This window comes from Callithrix jacchus, chromosome 4 (genome assembly GCF_049354715.1).
Source record: "Callithrix jacchus isolate 240 chromosome 4, calJac240_pri, whole genome shotgun sequence".
NCBI classification, from domain to species: domain Eukaryota; kingdom Metazoa; phylum Chordata; class Mammalia; order Primates; family Cebidae; genus Callithrix; species Callithrix jacchus.
The window spans coordinates 16,762,265-16,778,918 of NC_133505.1; positions in this window are offsets into that span (position 1 = coordinate 16,762,265).

Genomic DNA, 16,654 nt, shown 5'->3' on the forward strand with positions numbered 1-16,654 from the left:
ATACCTTTCTCCCAGCTATCTCAGTTCTAGAGATCCCTCATATAGAAATACGCAGATGTGTAATGATAGGTATAAAAGGATGTTCATTGCAGACGTTTTGTAATAGTAAATGTTTGAAACAACTTACATGCCCATCAATAGCGATATGGTCAAATAATGTGGCACATTCATAGCATGTAATACTATGCATTCATTAATAAGAATAAAATACATAAAATTCATCGAGATTGATTTCTTATTAAATGAAAAGGGAAGCTCAGAACAGTATGTGTGGGTGATCCCATTCTGTACCAAAAAATTCTGGATAGATAGAAACAGGACAAAAAAAAATACAGATAAAGGTCTCTAGGAATGCCTACCTAATTGCTAGCAGTGGTAACCTGTTAACTACAATAAAAATTGAAGGGACAATTACCTATTACAATGTACAATTTAGTACACATATTTGGTTTGTTTGGCTTTTTTAAATGAGCATTTATTAGTAATTTATCAATGAAGAATCAAAAACAAAGAGCCTTAATAAATGCTTGTTGAGCACCAGGAGCTCACCAACTGAGCTAACCGGCCGCCCGACTTCCTGGTCAACATGGTGAAACCCCGTCTCTACTAAAAATACAAAAAAAAAAAAAAAATAGCTGGGCATGGTGGTGCGTGCCTGTAATCCCAGCTACTCAGGAGGCTGAGGCAGGAGAATTGCCTGAACCCAGGAGGCGGAGGTTGCGGTGAGCGGAGGTTGCGGTGAGCCGAGATCGCGCCATTGCACTCCAGCCTGGGTAACAAGAGCAAAACTCCGTCTCAAAAAAATATATAAAAAATAATAAATAAATAAATGCTTGTTGACCTACACGTTACTGCCTGATCAAAACCTGAATACAGAACAGGGAAGGACCGTTGACTTGGCCATCCCTGCCCTCAGCTGAAGGCTTGGAAAAGTCCACATTGTGTCCCCACTTAGAGAATTGCTTGGTGACCTGTTCCTGCCTTATTCTGTGAGAGATTCTTCCAGACATTCATTTTTCCAAAAGAGGTTTAGCTTTCTCTTAAGGTCTGCTTCCATTCTGCCTCTTGGAGAAAATTAAAAGACTTGTCAGGAAACCATCTTAAAATGTGCCACCTTACTTACCAGGGGATATCATTTGAATAGGTGAAGTAGCAGCTTTTAGTCTGTTTAAACTGAAAATGAAGGGACTAAAGCTTAAAAATTAATGTGTGGATACATGAGTAGCCTTTCTTATTTCCACCACTTACAAAATGAGGTTAAAATAATGAATTTGCTTTCCTAAAGAGATATAGAGCTGTACAGTCAAATTCATTAACTGCTAGCCACATGTGAATTAGCTACTGAATTGACATGTGCAGTAAGTGCAAAATACACACCGGATTTCAAAGACTTGGAACAATAACTTTTAAAAAATAATATTTTATGAATAATGTTTATATTGGCTACATGTTAATAGTTTGAATTTATTGAGTTAAATAAAATATATTATTAAAATCATTAACACTTGTTCCTTTTCACTTTTTAACATGATTATTAGAAGATTTTAAATTATATATGTGACATGTTAGCTCTGTCTTAGTATTAGTGTTTACAGAAAAATCTCATTAAGAAATCTAAAGTTAGCTATTCTTCTTAAACCTCTAAAGTATAATTACCTCATTAATGCTCCCCAACTCATAAATATGCCACAATATGGCAATTTCTGTTAAATAATTTCAACTTATTAGACTACTATTATATACAAGCATTAGCTTGTGTGTTTATATTTTTTATAGATTTTAGTACAGACGCTAAAGTTAGATTACCAGGACCTGAATCCCAGCTGTTTATCAACTACATGACCTTAGCAAGCAATTTAATACATCTGTTCCTCAGTTTCCTTATCTATAAAATAGGGATTATAGGGCAGAATTGGTTTCCCATGGAAGCAAAACAGCCCTTCCGGAGAGGATCCAAGATGGCAGAATAGGAACAGCTCTGGAGTGCAGTTCCCAGTGAAAACGCAGAGGTTGAGTGATCACCTTGTTTCCAAACGAATTTCTACTGCCCACAGACCAGGAGATTTCCAGGTAGAAAGTGCCACACGTCTCCAGCATGGCTGTTTCAGCCAGCACAGTGGGTCTCCTCACAAAAACTCACACAAATCTGGGCGCCATTTCAACTGGCAACTGGAACATCAGAGAGACAGAGTTGCACGTCCAACTGAGAAAAAGGGGGCTGAAACAGGGAGCCAGGTGATCCAGCTCAGCTGGTCCCACCCCCACAAAGACCAGCAATCTGAAACACTCTGAACTGAGAGTTTCACAGCAAGCACAGCTGGACCAGGGACAGTCCAGGTCTGTTGGGGGAAGGGCGTCTACCATTACTGAGGCAATTCACCACTACTGAGGCAGTCCGCCATTACTGAGGCAGTCTACCATTACAGAGACAGTCTGCCATTCCTGAGGCAGACTGCCATTACCAAGGCAGTTCTCACTATACCCCTATAAACAAAACTGCAAAGAAGTTGACACAGCAGCTGGGCAGAGCCCATGGCAGTTCAGCAATGCCTCTGCCAGCAGACTGTGACTAGGCTACCTCCTCACTGGGCAGGGCACCTCTGAAAAAAGGCAGCAGCATGTCAGGAACTTATAAATAAAGCCCCACCTTCCCAGAGCACCTGGGGAAAAAAGGCGGTTATGAGTTCCACTGCAGCAGACTTAAACATACCTGCCCAGCAGCTCTGAACGGAAAAAAGGAGCTCACAGCTCAGCACTTGAGCTCCTATAAGGGACAGACTGTCTTCTCAAGCAGCTCCCCAACCCTGTATAACTAAAGAGACACCTCATAAAGGAGAGCTCAGGCTGACATCTGGCAGGTATCCTTCTGGGACAAAGATAACAGAAGAAGAAACTAGCAGCAACCCTTACTGCTCTACAGCTGCTGCAGGTGATCCCCAGGCAAGCAGGGTCTGGAGTGGACCTCCAGAAGTCCTATAGCAGGGGGGCCTGACTGTTAGAAGGAAAACTAAGAAACAAAAAGAAATAACTTCATCAGCAACAAAAAAGACTTCCACTCAGAGACTCCATCTGAAAGTCACCAACCACAAAGACCACAGGTAGATAAATCCAAAAAGATGGGAAGAAACCAGCATAAAAAGCATGAAAATATGCAAAACCAGAACACCTCTCCTCCTCCAAGGGATCACAACTTCTCACCAGCAAGGGAACACAGCTGGATGGAGAATTAGTCTGATGAATTGACAGAAACAGGCTTCAGAAGGTGAGTAATAACAAACTTCTCTGAGCTAAAGATCATGTTCTAACCAAATGCAAAGAAACTAAGAACCTTGAAAAAAGGTTTGACAAAATACTAATGAGAATAAACAGCTTAGAGGGGAACATAAATGAATTGATGAACCTGAAAAACACAACACTAGAACTTCACGAAGCATACACAAGTTTCAATAGCTGAATTGGCCAAGCAGAAGGAAGGATATCAGAGATTGAAGACCAACTGAATGAAATAAAAGAAGGTAAGATTAGAGAAAAACGTAAAAAGAAATGAACAAAGCCTCCAAGAAATAGAGGATTATGTGAAAAGACCTAATCTACATTTGATAAGTGTACCTGAATGTGATGGAGAGAATGAATCCAAGCTGGAAAACACTCTTCAGGATATTATCCAGAAAAACTTCCCAAATCTAGCAAGGCAGGCCAACATTCAAGTCCAGGAAATGCAGAGAACACCACAAAGATATTCCTCAAGAAGAGCAACCTCAAGGCACATAATCCTCAGATCCACCAGGGTTGAAATGAAGGAAAAAATGCTAAGGGCAGCCAGAAAGAAAGGTTGGGTTACCTACAAAGGGAAGCCCATCAGACTCACAGCAGATCTCTCAGCAGAAACCCTACAAGCCAGAAGAGAGCAGGGGCCAGTATTCAACATCCTTAAAGAAAAACACTTTCAACCTAGAGTTTCATATCCCGCCAAACTAAGCTTCATAAGTGAAGGAGAAATTAAATCCTTTATGAACAAGCAATTGCTCAGAGATTTCATCACCACCAGGTCTGCTTTACAAGAGCTCCCGAAAGAAGCACTAAACATAGAAAGGAACAACTAGTACCAGCCACTCCAAAAACAAACCAAATGGTAAACAGCATCAACACAATGAAGAAACAGCATCAACTAATGGGAAAAACAACCAGCTAGCATCAAAATGGCAGGATCAAATTCACACATAATATTAACCTTAAATGTAAATGGGCTAATGCCCCAATCAAAAGACATAGACTGGCAAATTGGATAAAAAGTCAAAACCCATCAGAGTGCTGTATCCAGGAAACCCATCTCACATGTAAGGATACACAAAGGCTCAAAATAAAGGGATGGAGGAAGATCTACCAAGCAAATGGAGAGCAAAAAAAAAAAAGCAGGAGTTGCAATCCTAGTCTCTGATAAAATAGACTTTAAACCAACAAAGATCAAAAGAGACAAAGAAGGGCATTACATAGTGGTAAAAGGATCAATGCAACAAGAAGAGCTAACGATCCTACATATATACCCGCCCAATATAGGAACACCCAGATACATAAAGTAAGTTCTTAAAGACCTACAGAGAGACTTAGACTCCCACACAATAATAGTGGGAGACTTTAACACCCCACCATCAATATTAGACAGATCAACAAGACAGAAAATTAAAAAGGATATTCAGGACTTGAACTCAGACCTGGACCAAGCAAACCTAATAGACATTTACAGAACTCTCCACCCCAAATCCACAGAATACACATTCTTCTCAGCACCTCATCATACCTACTCTAAAACTGACTACATAATTTGAAGTAAATCATTCCTCAGCAAATGCAAAAGAATGGAAATTATAACAAACAGTCTCTCAGACCACAGAGCAATTAAATTAGAACTCAGAATTCAGAAACTAACTCAGAACCCACAACTTCATAGAAACTGAGCAACTGGCTCTTGCATGTTGACTGGGTAAACAATGAAATAAAGATGTTCTTCAAAACCAATGAGAATGAAGACACAATGTACCAGAATCTCTGGGACACATTTAAAGCAGTGTCTAGAGGAAAATTTATAGCAATAAATGTCCACATGAGAAGCAAGGAAATATCTAAAATTGACACCCTATCATCAAAATTGAAAGACCTAAAGAAGCAAGATCAAAAACACTCAAAAGCTAGCAGAAGACAAGAAATAACTAAGATCAGAGCAGAACTGAAGGAGATAGAGACACAAAGAACCCTTCAAAAAATCAATAAATCCAGGAGCTGGTTTTTCAAAAAGATCAACAAAATAGACAGACCACTAGCCAGATTAATAGAAAAGAGAGAATAATCAAATAGATGCAATAAAAAAACGATAAAGGGGATATCACCACAGATTCCACAGAAATACAAACCACCATCAGAGATATAACAACTCTTATATAAACCAGTAAACCTGGAAGAAATGGATAAATACCTGGACACTTACACCCTCCCAAGCCTAAACCAGGAAGAAGCCGAAACCCTGAATAGACCAATAATAAGGGCTGAAGTTGAAGCATCAATTAATAGCCTACCAACCAAAAAAAGCCCAGGTCCACATGAGTTCACAGCCGAATTCTACCAGACATACAAAGAGGAGCTGGTACCACTCCTTCTGAAACTATTCCAAATAATCCAAAAAAAGGGAATCCACTCCAGATCTTTTTATGAGACCAACATCACCCTGATACCAAAACCCAGCAGAGACTCAACAACAAAAGAAAACTTCAGGCCAATATCCATGATGAACATAGATTCAAAAATCTTCAGTAAAATACTGGCAAACTGATTGCAACAGCACATCAAAAAGCTTATCCATCACGACCAAGTAGGCTTCACCCCAGCGATGCAAGGCTGGTTCAACATACACAAGTCTGTAAACGTAATTCACCACATAAACAGAACCAAAGACAAAAACCACATGATTATCTCAATAGATGTAGAGAAGGCCTTCGACAAAATTCAACAGGCCTTTATGCTAAAAACTCTCAATAAACTAGGTATTGATGGAATGTCTCTCAAAATAATTAAAGCTATTTATGACAAACCCACAGCCAATATCATACTGAATGGGCAAAAACTGGAAGCATTCCCTTTGAAATCTGGCACTAGACAAGGATGCCCTCTCTCACCACTCCTATTCAATATAGTATTGGAAGTTCTAGCCAGAGAGATCAGGTAAGAAAAAGAAATAAAGGGTATTCAATAAGGGAAGGAGGAAGACAAATTGTCTCTATTTGCAGATGACATGCTTGTATTTTAGAAGACCCTATTGTCTCACCCCAAAATCAAGTTGCTTAAACTGATAAGCAACTTGAGCAAAGTCTCAGGATACAAAATCAATGTGCAAAAATCACAAGCATTCTTATACACCAATAACAGACTTAAAGAGAGCCAAATCAAGAACAAACTGCCATTCACAATTGCTACAAAGAGAATAAAATACCTAGGAATACAACTAACAAAGGATGTAAAGGACCTCTTCAAGGAGAACTACAAACCACTGCTCAACTGAATAAGAGAAGACACAAAAAGATTGAGAAACATTCCATACTCATGATTAGGAAGAATCAATATTGTGAAAATGGCCATACTGCCCAAAGTAATCTATAGATTCAATGCTATCCCCATAAAGCTACCAATGATCTTCTTCACAGAACTGGAAAATACCACCTTAAACTTCATATGGGACCAAAAGAGAGCCCGCATAGCCAAGTCAATTCTAAGCAAAAAGAACAAAGCTGGAGGCATCATGCTACCTGACTTCAAACTATACTACAAGCCTACAGTAATCAAAACATCATGATACTGGTACCAAAACAGAGATACAGGCCAAAACAGAGATATAGACCAGAGGCCTCGGAGGCAACGGTACACATCTACAACCATCTGATCTTTGACAAACCTGACAAAAACAAGCAATGGGGAAAGGATTCCCTGTTTAATAAATGGTGTTGGGAAAACTGGCTAGCCATGTGCAGAAAGCAGAAACTGGACCCTTTCCTGACACCTTACACTAAAATTAACTCCAGATGGATTAAAGACTTAAACATAAGACCTAACACCATAAAAACCTTAGAAGAAAACCTAGGCAAAACCATTCAGGACATAGGCATAGGCAAGAACTTCATGACTAAAACACCAAAAGCATTGGTAACAAAAGCCAAAATAGACAAATGGGATCTAATTAAACTCAAGAGCTTCTGCACAGCAAAAGAAACAATCATTAGAGTGAACCAGCAACCAATAAAATGGGAACAAATTTTTGCAATCCACCTATCTGAAAGAGGACTTTTATCCAAAATTTACAAAGAACTAAAACAGATTTACAAGAAAAAACAAAGAAACCCATTCAAAAGTGGGCAAAGAATATGAACAGACACGTTTTGAAAGAAGACATATATGAGGCCAACAAACATATGAAAAAATGCTCATCATCACTGGTCATTAGAGAAATGCAAATCAAAACTACATTGAGATACCATCTCACACCAGTTAGAATGGCGATCATTAAAAAATCTGGAGACAACAGATGCTGGAGAGGATGTGGGGAAATAAGAACACTTTTAACACTGTTGGTGGGAGTGTAAATTAGTTCAACCATTGTGGAAGACAGTGTGGCAATTCCTCAAGGACCTAGAAATAGAAATTCCATTTGACCCAGCAATGCCATTACTGGGTATATATCCGAAGGATTATAAATCATTCTGTTATAAGGGCACATGCACACCTATGTTCATTGCAGCACTGTTTACAATAGCAAAGACTTGGAACCGACCCAAATGCCCATCGATGATAGACTGGACAGGGAAAATGTGGCACATATACACCATGGAATACTGTGCAGCCATAAAAAATGATGAGTTCATGTTCTTTGCAGGGACATGAATGAACCTGGAAACCATCATTCTCAGCAAACTGACACAGGAACAGAGAATCAAGCACCACATGTTCTCACTCATAGGTGGGTGTTGAACAATGAGAACACATGGACACAGGGAGGGGAGCATCACACATTGAGGTCTGTGGGTGGGGGGACTAGGGGAGAGACAGTTGGGAGTAGGGAGTCGGGGAGGGATAACATGGGGAGAAATGCCAGATAGAGGTGATGGGGATGGAGGCAGCAAACCACATTGCCATGTATGTACCTATGCAACAATCCTGCATGTTCTTTACATGTACCCCAGAACCTAAAATGCAATAAAATATATATATATATATTATAGATATATAATAGGGATTATAATAGTACTTACCTCCTTGAGTTATAAAAATTAGATGCCTGATCATATACAATGCTGAATAAATTGTTAACTATTACTTTTATTATTTTTTTAAAATTTTTTATTGCATTTTAGGTTTTGGGGTACATGTGCAGAACATGCAAGACAGTTGCATAGGTACACACATAGCAGTGTGTTTTGCTTCCTTTCTCCCCTTCACCCACATTTGGCATTTCTCCCCAGGCTATCCCTCCCCAGCTCCCCCCCACCCCGCTGGCCCTCCCCTTTTCCCCCCAATAGACCCCAGTGTTTAGTACTCCCCTCCCTGTGTCCATGTGTTCTCATTTTTCATCACCCGCCTATGAGTGAGAATATGCAGAATTTTATTTTCTGTTCTTGTGTCAGTTTGCTGAGAATGATGTTCTCCAGATCCATCCATGTCCCTACAAACGACACGAACTCATCATTTCTGATTGCTGCATAATATTCCATGATGCATATGTGCCACATTTTCCCAATCCAGTCTATCATCAATGGGCATTTGGGTTGATTCCAGGTCTTTGCTATTGTAAACAGTGCTGCAATGAACATTCGTGTGCATATATCCTTATAGTAGAATGATTTATAGTCCTTTGGGTATATACCCAGTAATGGGATTGCTGGGTCAAATGGAATTTCTATTTCTAAGGCCTTGAGGAATCGCCACACTGTCTTCCACAATGGTTGAACTAATTTACACTCCCACCAACAGTGTAAAAGTGTTCCTTTTTCTCCACATCCTCTCAGCATCTGTTGTCTCCAGATTTTTTAATGATCGCCATTCTAACTGGCGTGAGATGGTATCTCAATGTGGTTTTGATTTGCATCTCTCTGATGACCAGTGATGATGAACAATTTTTCATATGATTGTTGGCCTCATGTATGTCTTCTTTTGTAAAGTGTCTGTTCATATCCTTTGCCCATTTTTGAATGGGCTTGTCTTTTTTCCTGCAAATCTGTTTGAGTTCTTTGTAAATTCTGTGTATCAGCCCTTTGTCAGATGGGTAAACTGCAAAAATTTTTTCCCATTCTGTTGGTTGCCGATTCACTCTAGGAACTGTTTCTTTTGCCGTGCAGAAGCTGTGGAGTTTCATTAGGTCCCATTTGTCTATTTTGGCTTTTGTTGCCAATGCTTTTGGTGTTTTGTTCATGAAGTCCTTGCCTACTCCTATGTCCTGGATGGTTTTGCCTAGATTTCCTTCTAGGGTTTTTATGGTGCAAGGTCTTATGTTTAAGTCTTTAATCACTTTTATTATTATACTTTGTTGGCTCTCTATTAACCTTCAAGTTAGTTTATATATGTATATATAAATCTTTCATCTATATATATAGATAAATCTCTCATCTTCCTTTAAATGGTCTGATTGGAACTATAACTGAGACATCAAAAGTTCATTCTCTTTACCCTTGAACTGACTATAAAGTTAAAAGAGATATTTTGATTCAAGTTAGTAAAATAAACCAGAAATTTCAGTTATCAGATCAGCACCTATAATAGCTTCATTTTGATAAATATTACATTTTTTAGCTTTAACAAAATGCAGCAAATGTTATCAAGTGGTTTAAATTCAATTTATTGTAGTCAAATTTCTAATATTTAAAGTAAATAATACATCTCTACTAAAGCATTTGTATAAAAATTTTCCTATTCCATAACTTGAAATTTGTCTATCCAAGTGTATCATAATCATAGCTGGCATTTATTACATACTGTGTCCAAGGTCACACAGTTATTTAATAGCAGAATTGCTAGACTATTAACCACTACACCCTACAGCTTCAATAAAGGGAAAAAGAACATTTCTTAACCTTTACTTCTTGACACACTCAAACACTAAAAGGAAAAGCAGCAATCCTAAGAAATATCTTAAAATTATTTAAGAGCTTGAGCTCAAATATCTTATCCCACTAAGTATGCATTTTGGAACAAGCAGAAGGAAAACGCAAGCTTCGATGTTTGCGCATTACTATCTCATTAAGAAACAACGTTTTCAACCCCTGCCTCCTGGCCATATTCTGACATTGTTTAATGAGGTGATACCAACACATTCAAAACACATTAAAAAATACTTGTTTATGTCTTAGATTTTATGTTAAAATACTTGTTTATGTCTTAAAATTAGTTTTCTTCATGGATAGTTTTTGCAGCTCACTGGAAAAACCCAGCCTCAGCCATTCAGATGGGTTGAAAAAGAAAAGTACATCTCAGCTGAGTCTACAGAAGCCAGAAACTCAGAACTCACAATTTCCTCTCTTCCCAATATCTCCTCTTTGGGCGCTGGGCAAATCTGCTCTAAAAGGCAAATATTGACTAAGGGATGCCTGTAACTAGAGAAAAATGCGCTTTTTTATACACTGCTCCTAAGTGGTTTGAACATCCTTGTTCCAAGGAGGTATGTTGGTCCCTTGAATTCTACAACCTGTGGCCATAGTGGGGAGTTTAAATCAAATTTGTTTCAAAGGTCCAAGGGGTGCCCAATTAACCTTCTCAATTCCTTAATCATAGTGAATCTCTTAGAGAAATAAAAGATTCAGACAAATGACAGGAATTCTACCCAACTTGAAATTAGTTCTGTGTATGATGCCTTGGTTTACAAAAGACTATAGTCTACCCTGATGGTTTTAGCAATAAAGAAATTAAAGGACACCCAGCTTTCTTATCAATGCCAAACAGTCCCATAATTGCTTATAGAAGTGAAGGAAACTATCTTCTCTCTTCAGTCCATTCCACCAAGATAAGATGAATTTTGAAATATCCTTGCTACTAAACCAAGTATTGTGAAAAATTTTGTAAATAATTGATAGTGGTGATACATACAACCACCAAGTTATCTGGCAAGTCAGTAGTTGCCACACTGATTAAAGAAATGTATCCTCTGAGAATCTTGGAAAATATAGCCAAAAGTAAGTGGGCTTGAGCGGCGCTATCTTAAAAAAACATAATTTCTTATGTCCTTGTGTTTATTGTATTTAAACATATGTATGTATTATTAACAATGGGGAAAACAGCATGGAAACAGAGAGTTAAAAAAACTACAGGTTATTGAATTTTAGCCAAAAAAGAAAGAAAGAAAGAAAAGCAACTAATACGTTGCAGTCCTCTGCCAAGAGCTTCCTACAGAGAGAGCCAACATAATATCTCAATTGAAAGTATAATTTGATATTGATAAGATCAGATGAAAGTAAACCTTTTATGTACTTTAATCTGACTTTAAGTAAAGTTTGTTTTAAATACGTTAACTTTTGGATATCTTGAGAAATGTCGTATTCAGAGAGTTAGTGGAAAGATGGCATTTCCTTTTCTTGCATCAAGTAGAGGCGTCTCTTTTCACGCCCTCTCCACATCTAACCTTCCCCACACTCACAGCTTATCTCATCTCAGTGGCAAAAATGTGTCAGAATATGGACTAGTTCCAATAGTATCTGTTTTAAATTTCATTATCTGTTTACTCACTTATTGATCTCTGACACCGCTGCAAGTTAGTTCTTAGCAGAGTAGAAATGATTTGTTTTTAGTTTCCTCATCTATAAAATGAGGGTGGTGAGATCTGTTCTCATCTCCAGTAAAGGCTTTGTAACTTTGAATTAGAGAGTTCAGTAAAGCTCGTTGATCAAAGGCTCTTTGAGACTAAAGTTGAAATACTATTGGAGTGAGAGACTAGAAGGGTTATCAAAGGAAACTTGTGTATTGTACACATCATTACAATAGTAAAACTATTTTAAAGGCCCTCTTTGTGACTGGAGCTTTTGAACATCATAAATGAAGAAGTGTACACCATCAAAGGCAAGCCAAGGGTGTTGTGTCCAGACAGGCTCTTCATGGATGAGGTACTTGACGTGTCAAGAAAAAGATGCAAGGCAGCATTTTCCACTGACCCCTGACCACCCAGCTGAGAGTGTACCTTGCCTTGCTAGACTGGTGCATATCATAGGAAATACCCAGACACAGCCTTGTTAACTGCAGCCGGATGTGGCAGATTAGGCCATAGTGAAGATCCGGAGCAAGCTCTGCTCACTGGTATGGGTGGATCTAGAAAGTGGGACAGTAGAGTTGCCAGATGAAATATAATTCATGTGATATTTGGAACACAAGGACACTAAACCATTTATTCTTTGTGTTTATCTGAAATTCAAATTTAACTGGGCATCCTGTATTATTATTTGCTAAACCAAGCAACCCCTTGAGACAGGGAGCTCAGGGAAGATTTTAACATTTGTAGATTTGGCTCCTAGGAAGAACCTGTTCTAGTGAGCAGAACAAAATCAACACAATACTAGTCGATGGCCAATAACAGATAAGCAGTCGGCAAAGGAAGTAGGGAGGCTGAGGGAAAGGAAGAGGAAGTTATTAGAAACAGCACAAGAATTTTTTTTTTTTTAGGCTGAGTCTCACTCTGTCACCAGGCTGGAGTGTAGTGGCACGATCTCGGCTCACTGCAACCTCCGACTCCCTGGTTCAAGTGATTCACCTGCCTCAGCCTCCCAAGTAGCTAGGATTACAAGCATGTGCCACCACACCCAGCTAATTTTTGTATTTTTAGTAGAGACAGAGTTTCACCATGTTGGCTGGACTGATCTCGATCTCCTAACCTCATGATCTGCCCACTTCAACCTCCCAAATCCCAATGGCTCATGGGATTACAGGCATGAACCACTGATAAATGGCACAAGATTAAAGCCACATTAAGCAAATTGACAGTGAGGCCCAAAACAATAGGCCAAAGGAGGTGGCTTCTGCCTCCATACCATTCACAAAACCAAACCCTCCCATCAGTGACACCTCATTTCTATTTCCCTGGAGGTATATCAGATTTCCCAGCAAGGAAGTAGAGTCTAAGAAATTCACCCCAAATATGTGCCACCACCATGAATGAGACCTCCCCCGTGATTAATGTTCTAAAGACCACTCTATTTTATGGAGAGTGGATTTGTTCGGAGCAAGATGCCCATGAGCAGACTAATTCAGGAAGTTAGGTAAGAGACTATAGTGGATGGGACAGAGATTAGGTGGGTAGCAGTGGAGATGGAGAGAGGTAAAAACACTAAAGAAGCATTTTGGAGTAAGAACAGTGAGGACTCAGTAAGGAGCTTCCGCCAGGACATAAGGGAGAGGAAAACGCCAAGAATCCCTCACAGGTTTCTGGCCTTCCATGAAGGATTCTCTGTTACAGGAGAAAGGCTGAGCCAATTTGATGATCAGTCCTGAAAGAAGAGACTGGGGTCAGTGGTAGAAGTGGATATAGCTGAGACATCATGATACACGACTAAGATTAACTGCTATGCTGATCCCTGGGTAAGGGAAAGATAAGCAACTGCAAAGAGAGAAACAGAGACAAGAGCTCCGTGGCTCCTCTGAGTCCTGAAGGGCAGCCTCAGAGGCTTTCTTTCTGCTCTTGGAACCTATTAAATGCATTCCTTTCTGAGCCTCCTGCCCTTCTGTTCCCTCCCTAGCCTGGAAGGCTTTTCCTCCCAGCTTCTCACAAGACTGTCGCCCTTGTGCCTCTCAGCTCTCAGCTTTCCTCTCAAATGTCACCTACTCAAAGAGAGCTTTTCTGACCACCCAATCTGAACTCGCACTCAGTTTCTCATTATCACATTGCCTTCTTTTACTGTTTTCAAAATATTTACCATCTTCTGACATTCGTCACGATGCTCACAGGCGTATTGCCCTTGTCTGCCACCACACCCTCTAGAATGTGAGTTCTAGGGGACTTGCCTGTCCTTTTCACGCTGACAACTCAGCCTCTAGAACAGCAGCAGGTATGATGGTCACTCAGTAAACACCTGACGAAGGGCAAACAGACAGCTTCCCAGTGCCCGGTTCTAGTTCACAGCTTTCATCTGTTTCCTGCCCTTAGAGGCTGTAAAACAGCCGTGTCCTTAAAATAACTTTTTTTAAAATCTCCTTTGAGTGGTTTCTTTTTCATACCAACAAAAGGGCTGAACTAGAACACACATAGGAATCTAAGTGAGCAGAAGGGCTGGACGAAGGCCAGGGAATGTGTCAACTAGGTCAGCCTCTAATAAGAAGCACCTTGGGTTTGTAAATGTTGGAAAAGGTATGTCAAGAGAAGGAAAATCCATCAGGTGAGCTGCTAGCCTACTACCTGTTGATGAATGTCGACCAATTCAAAGATTTTATTTATTCATGCAACATTATATCCTGTCTTCCTTCCTTCCTTTTCTGTGTAATCTCTGGGGTGAGCCAGAGATTCAGAGATGAATAACGGGTGACCCTAGCCCTGAGGAAAGGCAATCTGCAGATAAGGAAAGAGCGACAGTTAGTAACAGTCTATGCGCTGTGTAACCATCGAAGATCGTGCTTGAGGCCCTGCAGGGTATTAACGAAGTAATGTTGGCACCAGCCTCTGAGGCAACAGAGGAAGGGAGGTCATTCCAGGTAGAGGAAGCAACAGATGCAAGGCGTGGAGGTGCTGAGCCAGCATATCAAGTTCTGAGGCTCAATTCCACAGCGACAGAATTCAGGGTGTTCACGGCTGACGGCAGGAAATGACACTGGGCCAGCAGCAAGGCCCCAGATTGTATGGACCTGTGTGCAGAAAAGCCATTTTCTTTAGTAAGATTAAAAGCCAGGATAGGCCAGGCACAGTGGCTCATGCCTGTAATCCTAGCACTTTGGGAGGCTGAGTTGGGTGGATCATGAAGTCAGGAGATCGGGACCATCCTGGCTAACATGGTGAAACCCCATCTCTACTAAAAACACAATAAATTAGCCAGGTGTGGTGGCATGTGCCTGTAGTCCCAGCTACTCGGCAGGCTGAGGCAGGAGAATTGCTTGAACCCAAGAGGCAAAGGTTGCAGTGAGCCAAGATCATGCCACTGCACTCCAGCCTGGGTGACAGAGTGAGACTCTGTCTAAAAAAAACAAAACAAAACAAAACAAAAACAGAATAGTAAAATCTAGCCCTGGAAAAATCCTTTCCTGGTGACCAAGACCTCACTGGTGACCAGAATATAGCACCACTTCCTCCTGGATTTTGCCTCCCCTTGGAACCCTCAGTGCTTACACTGTCTGAGGGGACCCTGGTCCTCTGCACTGAGAAGCTGGGACCTCATTCCCTAGTGACCACACATGTGCACACCCTTTCTTGCAGGCAGGCTCTTTGACCTTCTTTATGAAACTGCATTCGAAGGAGTTTAGCAAATATTAAAGAGCAGCGTGATTAATAATGAAGTATATTGGAAATTAACAGGTCTATTGGTTTCCGTCCTGGTTTCCATGGACAGATATCCAGTGTTGCCAAGACCAGTACCATTGTTAGCCTCATCAGTGACAGCTTGCCAGAGACAGGCAGGGGGCCAGGAATCCCCCAAAGCTGCCTGTTGATTTGGCTGGAGACCTTAGACTCACAAGGGGCTTCAGTTAACTTATTTAACAGAAAGGACATTCACTAGAACTGTTTGATTTTAATGAAAACAAATCTTTAGTCTCGAAGGGTGCTCTGTTCTTTCAGAAACTCACACTACAGATGCAAGCTTGGATGTGAAACCTCTCTCCTGGATCTAGTCATTTGCTCGCATTCTATCAACTCCATATTCAGGTTTCAAATTGAGCTTCCTACTCCCTTTCATTTCCACTAACCTAGTAAAGATTTTTATACTTTATCTGCAATATCATAATAGCCTCTCAACCGGTCATGTGGTCTTCCGTCTCTCCCACCTTTGGTCATCTCACTCCTTGCTGCTGGCTCGACCTTCACATAGCTTTGAACATGTCGCGCCCTGCTCTATATACTCCATGATTCCCCATTGCCTACAGAACGACAATCTTACCCAACTCTTTTGTTCTGTTTTTTTTTCCATTGTAACACCCAAAACATTGTCTTCATGCTGTGGCTAAACTAAAATACCGTGTTCTGTAACAACCTGTTCATTCAGCTTTGGAGTGCCCGTTTTCTCCTACTCTCCCAAGTTCAAATACTACCCACCCTTCAATGCCCACTTCAAATGTCCACACTGCCAGGGAACAATCTCTCATTCTTTGGGTGGGATGGAATCTCTCTCATCTATCATCTCCTACAGCATATAACCTTGTATCTCTCTGGTAGCACTTACAGCCTTACATTTTGTGTTGGAGTGGCAATTGCATATGTCGAGAACAAAAGTTTGGTCCCTTTTCTTTGAATCCCATGGAGCCCCTAGAGTGGTGTCTTGCCCTCCCTCGGCAGTTAGTTTGTTGAATTAATTAGTGAAGGATTTTGTTTCACATAGAATTCCCACCCCAGGTGTAACTTCCATCAGGGTCACTGTAGTGGCTCTATGTTTAGCTGACAAGTGAAAGTGCACATCAGAGGTTTGTCTTTCTATTTTGTGTGGGAGGTGGTAGTTGGTTGTTT